The sequence below is a fragment of the Chiloscyllium punctatum genome, chromosome 5 (genome assembly GCF_047496795.1).
Source record: "Chiloscyllium punctatum isolate Juve2018m chromosome 5, sChiPun1.3, whole genome shotgun sequence".
NCBI lineage: Eukaryota > Metazoa > Chordata > Chondrichthyes > Orectolobiformes > Hemiscylliidae > Chiloscyllium > Chiloscyllium punctatum.
This window is the reverse complement of record NC_092743.1, coordinates 109060036-109066418: the sequence shown is the minus strand read 5'-3', so window position 1 is coordinate 109066418 and position 6383 is coordinate 109060036. Positions and strand designations below refer to the sequence as shown.

The window sequence follows — 6383 nt, the reverse complement described above, 5'->3', positions numbered from 1 at the left end:
CTGTATAAAAGAAACAAACATTAGTGCTCAGACCTCAGCCTGATTTACTTTCCATAACTCTAGTTCATTCATTGTCAGCCATAAAGTAAAATTACTAATACATATACAACACAGAGCAATAATTCCAGTTTTGTTCTTCTTGTGAAATAATTACTTTGGTTTTAAAATAAACAAATCATTGAAATGATTAAATATAAGAAATATGTTTGATCTTGCAATGCCATTTATTTGCAGTGAAGAAAACACACCTAGCGCTTGTTGTGAAAGACTGAGAAAGTACAAGTACTTCGTGCACAGTTCAAGAATTGAGTTTCATCACTTCCTACTGAAAGCTTTTTGTAATATCTTAAAACACCCAATTACCACAATTCCAACAATTATATGGGACAGTATTCCACAATCCAATTTATTACACACATTTACTTGTTTAATTTTACATAACCTCTTACGGATTATTGACACGTGCTAGGGTTCAATCAGAATCCTTGAAACATTGTTAAAATCTGCTTATTGCTATTACATTTTATCTGTTATTTGAAGATCCTGTGGTATTTTCTGGTTTAGACTGCCAACATTATTAGCATACATAACATAACAGGACTACCAAGCAGATTATATTAAAAAAAAATGCCCATGAGAACCAATGCCATAATGTATGTGAAATTTCAGACAAATGTTTTTTTCCCTGCAACAAAAAGGGACATGTAAAAGAAATACAGATGTGATTAGCACAGAACTGTGCTAATTTTTCTTAAAAATTGAGAAATCATAGCTCTGAAGCCAATGGCATGGATCATTGACACAGATTTTCGATAAAAGATGACAATATGACAAATAATCATTATAATCGAACTCTAAATTGTGTTACAAAGGTTACATATGAATGAGGAGCAGAAGTAGGTCATTCAGCTCCTTGAACCTGCTCCACCTTCAACATGATGACAGCTGATGTGATTGTAACCACAAATTCACAATCCTGCCTACTCAGATAACCCATCTTCCTTAAGGACTTCAGCCAACCACCTTTTTAAGGGGAAATTCCAAAGACTCGTGACCCTCAGAAATATTTTCACCTCATCGCCATTTTATGTGAGCAACTCCTTATTTTTAAAAGTAACCCCTAGATCTAGATTCTTCCAAAAAAGAAGGAAACATCAAGACCAGCCAGGAGTTTCTATATTTTAATTAAATCACCTCTTTTCTTCAAAGTTCCAGTGCATACAAGCCTAGATTGTTCATTATTTCCTCATAAGACAATCCCATGCACTTCATTCCAGATTCCTTTGCATCTCAGAGCTCTGCAATCTCTTATCTTTAAAGTAAGATGCTTCTGTTTTATTCTTCCTGTCAAAACAGACAATTTCACATCAAACTCTATTTGGCACCTCATTGCCCACTCAATTAACCCTTTTTGTAGTCTCCTTATATTCTTTTCACAATTTATTTTCTTATCCAGCTTTCAGTGAATTTGGCAACCATTATATTCTCTGAATCATGTATAAATTGTAAATATTGTACGTTGAGGTCTCAGCACCAATCCCTGTGGTAACCACTAGTTTCACTTGCCAACTTCCAAAAAGACCCACTCTGCCTCCCCTTAGCCGATCCTAATTTAACTAATCTAACCAAGCAAAAACAAAATTCTGCAGATTCTAGAAATTTAAATTAAAGGTTGTATTAGATATTTCATTGTGTACTCCAGTCTGCTGATTCTGATATGGATAGCTTCAATAATTACTGAGACAACAAGTGGACATTGAGTGAGGTTAAATATATAGTATGAGCTGCCTGGAATAACAGTACAACCCAAAATCCATTCCAAATTCAAATTCTTAGTTTTAATGATCCAACACATACTCTCACAGTAATGGTATGAAATTGGACTTCATGCACTTAGGCTCCCCCTGCTGTTTCAATAGTAACACATCAAAAATAAACAAAGCATTAATGGAATTATAATTCACTTTTCTAATTAATTCACTAAATGCTCAATGTTATCATTGAAATTTATTTACGTTCTAGTGGAGGAAGACACACTTATGTTCTAGATCTGAAATCTAGTCGAAGGAGGTGAAGAAGTGATTTACACAAACAGAAAACCTAACATGTAACTGTATGTGTAACTGGCTTGGCACTTCCGTGAGTCACACTGTACGTTTAGCCCTGGTATAAAATGCTTTTGTTTGCATACCAAAGATTCAACTTGTGCAGTGTGAATTAGGTATTGAGGTTCAAAGTGAGTCTGAAGCAAAGCACAAGTAGCTTCCACTTCTCTGAAGACCTTTACTCCCCTTTGTTCCAGCGACTCAGAAGTCAGCATGCAGATGGTGAGCAGCAAAACTATTCTTACTGATGCTACCTTTACAGATTGAACACACAGCATGCAGAGGATCTTCCACTGTACACTGGGATTAAATTTGGATCAATCCTGCTCACAAACAAATTCTCCACTGATTGGGGTTAAACCAAAGCAATTACTCAAAAATATTCTAATAGAGTCCAAGACTGTGCTGTTTCAAAAACTGAAATTCAATCAGAACATATTCCAGAGTCATCTAAACATGATCAACATTCCTTTGATGTCTTCTCTTAGTTTGTAATGGTAATTGCACACACACAGTCTGTTTAGAACTTATACCAATAGTTTCACATTACTGTTAGACTTCAGCTCGTCTTGCAAGCAAACAGGGATATCTTCACACACATGAGAAATATGTGCTCTATATACAGATGGTATGTAAGAAATATTTTAAGTACGTTTTGTCATACTCTCACTGAGTTACATTCATTACACTAGCTGGGTGTTAAGAGAATATTTCTTTTTTTAGCTTGCCCTGTGGCAGTATCGAGTTTAAACACAGGTTAGATGGAGGATGCATCTCCTATGATTCTAACCAAATCTCAAATCAAACCCTCTGAAAAATATTTGACTTCAAAGCAGACCTCATTGCTCAGTAGCTAATTTTCCACTGATCTCACAAATCCATGGCAATAAAGGCTAGTATTTTGCAGTTTTGAGTGGTCAGTGATAAAGAAAAAATAGAAAATAGGAGCATAGGTAGGGTACTCAGACCTTAGAATCTGCTCTGCCATTCAATATGATCATGGTTGATCATTTGACTCAGTACCACGTTCCTCCTTATTCCCTATATCTTTTGATCCCTTTGGCCCCAAGAAATATATCTAACTCCTTTAAAACATTCAATGCTTTGGCCTCAATTCACTTCACTGGTGGACCTTATACCCACTTACATTCTACTCAAGACACTAACCCAATGCTCTCACTGGGAGACTTTCAACACACTAGAATTTCCAGGTGAAAAGGAGTAAGTTAGTGAGTGAACACCCCAATACCCGTCAAGTCACACACTGTCCTAATGCAGAACTATATCACTATTCCTGCACTGTCACTGGATCAAAACTGTAATTCTCTCACAAACAGTACTGTGGATGGGCTATAGTGTTTCAGAAAGGCAGTTCCTACCAGCTTATCAATAGCAATTATGGATGGACAATAGATGTTGCAACTCACAGCCCAATTTCCTCTTCCAAAACACAATACTCTTAAAGCTTTGCCTTTCAGACTGTTGAATTAGACAGAAATTGATTAAATAAATTGTACTCACTAAAGAAACTACCATCAACTCAAAACAAAAATATTGTTCTTCTCAGAATTACGCAATGAAATCATTTTGATTTATTATATTGAATTGATATTAAAGGCAATTTGGATGTGGAAAAACAAACCCAAAAGCAAAATGCTGCAGATACTTTAACTACACATCAGGTCAGGCAGCATCTGTGGAGAGGGAAACAAGAGCTAGTGTTTCAGATGATGTTCTGAAATTTTTGATGAAAGGTAATTGATCTGAAACATTACTTTCTCTTTCTCTGTACAAATATTGCCAGACTGTTTCATACCTATAATATTTTCCTTTCTCTTTACTAGGAAAAGAAAGAGAGAATCTATTTAATTTAAAATATATTCTTATACAGCTCTACATAGGCGGCATGGTGGCTCAGTGGTTAGCACTGCTGCCTCACAGTGCCAGAGATCCAGGTTCGATGCCTGCTTTGGACGACTATCTGTGTAGTGTTCATACGTTCTCCCTGTGTCTGCGTGGGTTTCCTCCAGGTGCTCTGGTTTTCCCCCACAATCCAAAGATGTGCAGGCCAGGTGAATCGGCCAGGCTAAATTGCCCATAGTGTTAGGTGCATTAGTCAGGGGTAAATATAAGGTAGGGGAATGGGTGGGTTACTCTTCGGACGGTTGGTGTGGACTTGTTGGGCCGAAGGGCCGGTTTCTATACTGTAGGGAATGTAAACTAATGTTAAAAAAAAAAGCTACAGCTGTTTACATATAATCATTGGATTGCACAGATATGTTCAGAGCTTCTACATATTAGTGTAAAATTTACACTCAACACTAGCAAAAGAAATAGTAGCTGAACTAGGCCATTTGCCTGCTTGAACTTATTTGCTACTTGAAAGGATTATGACTGATATTGTTATGGTCTATAATTTCTTGTCAACCCCAAACCTTTTGATTCATTTGTCAATCAAAATTGTATTCAAAATCAGCCTTAAAACTGTTAAATGATCCAGCCACCAATGTTCTTCGGGGAAAGAAATTCTACAATTTAAATGATCAGAGAAAATAAATTCTGCATATTGCCAGCTTAAATAGGAGCACCCCATATTTTCAAATCATGCTGCACTATTCATCACATGGAAATCCTTTGTTACAGAAAGTTCCACTTTAATGGCAAATTTATAGAACTAGAAATTATAGTTACAAATCTTCAAATGGATTTGGTTACTTCTTAATGTGACTAAACAAGAAATGCATCAAAAGGGAACTGAGATTAGCTAGGGTAGTATATTAAAAAGGAGAAAGTGAGGACGACAGATGCTGGAGATCAGAGTTAAAAAGTGTGGTGCTGGAAAAGCACAGCCGGTCAGGCAGCATTCAAGGAGCAGGAGAGTTGAGAATGTTGCTGATGAAGAGCTTATGCTCAAAATGTCAACTCCCCTCCTCCTGCTCCTCGAATACTGCCTGATTAGCTGTGCGTTTCTTGTAACAAACTTTTTGACTCTGGTATATTAAAGGGTATGGGAGTGAGGATAGTAGTATGAAACTGTAGGATTTATTAAAGAGTATGAGGTCTACGGAGTGCGGGATTAGAGATAATGGTATGTTAAAAGGTCTGGAGTCTGAACAGGATTGTCAGATTTGACAAGGTGGTTGAGATGGAGAAAAGCAGCATAGAGCTGATAGGTTGAACCCCGCAACATTTCTTGGTTTGCTGATTTTACTACTGACCAGTTTTGAAAAATGATTAGCAGTTCAAAAAGCATTTTGTATTCTCATTACAAAACAATCTTCAGACATTAGCAGACCTTTTCTAATTTTACAGTTTCACATTTATCTTATGCACAGTGAACACTATCCAAAATGCCAGCCAGGTTATAGCTTTGATTTATTTGTTGATGATACACAATACTGAAGATGAGAATAAATACACCTTTTGGCATCACACCAGAATAGAGTCAAAAGCAAATGAAAATATTCAGTTGCTTGGCCCTCATTAATTTCCAAAGCTTCATTTACTGAAGTAGCAAAGGACTGTCAAAGGCAGGGCCTCTGCTCATTTCCCCGTTCTGAAACACACAAAACTCATAAGGACGTGACAGGGAATAAGTAGGGAGAATGTTTCCCATGGCTTGCCTGTAACAAGGCGACAAAGTTTCAGAATAAGAGATAGACCAGATTAGGCTCAGGCGAAAGTGAGGACTGCAGATGTTGGAGATCAGAGTCAAGATTAGAGTGGTTCTGGAAAAGCACAGCAGGTCAGGCATTATCTGAGGAGCAGGAAAATCGATGTTTCAGGCAGGAGCCCTTCAGGAATGAGAATTATTCCAGATTAGGCTCAGATGAGGAGGAATTTCTTTACTGGCTATGGAGGCTTGGTTGTGGAGCTTATTAAGATAAAGATCGATAAATTTCTAGATTTTTTAAACAACAAGGGATATGGGGTTAGTGCAGAAAAACGTTTTCGTCGTAGAAGAGTCACAATCTTGTTGAATGGAGGTAGCAAGCTTGAGGGGGCAAATGAGCAACTCCTGCTCTTATTTCCGACCTTCATCTTCTCCTGCTTTTAAGTGCCTTCAGTTTTGAATTCTATCAAATAGAGTACGACTAGGCAAAAAGGATATCACGGAAAAAGGATCCCTTGGGAAGTTTCCACGGTAAGCAAACAGTGCGAGTTGAAGTTCTCGTCCCTCCACTGTTACCACAAGAATTTGCTGGTTTCGGCATTGGCCAAGGTTTGTAACCTTTAAAATGGGACCCTTGTCCTGGGGCAAGTTGGAAAGGGCAGGAT

General features: G+C 37.5%; 1 protein-coding gene across 1 annotated transcript in view; it reads right to left on the bottom strand.

Annotated features, from left to right (window-relative positions):
* crtap (cartilage associated protein) overlaps positions 1-6383 on the bottom strand; it is a 31839-nt gene that overhangs the window by 2146 nt on the left and 23310 nt on the right. The window lies entirely within an intron of this gene.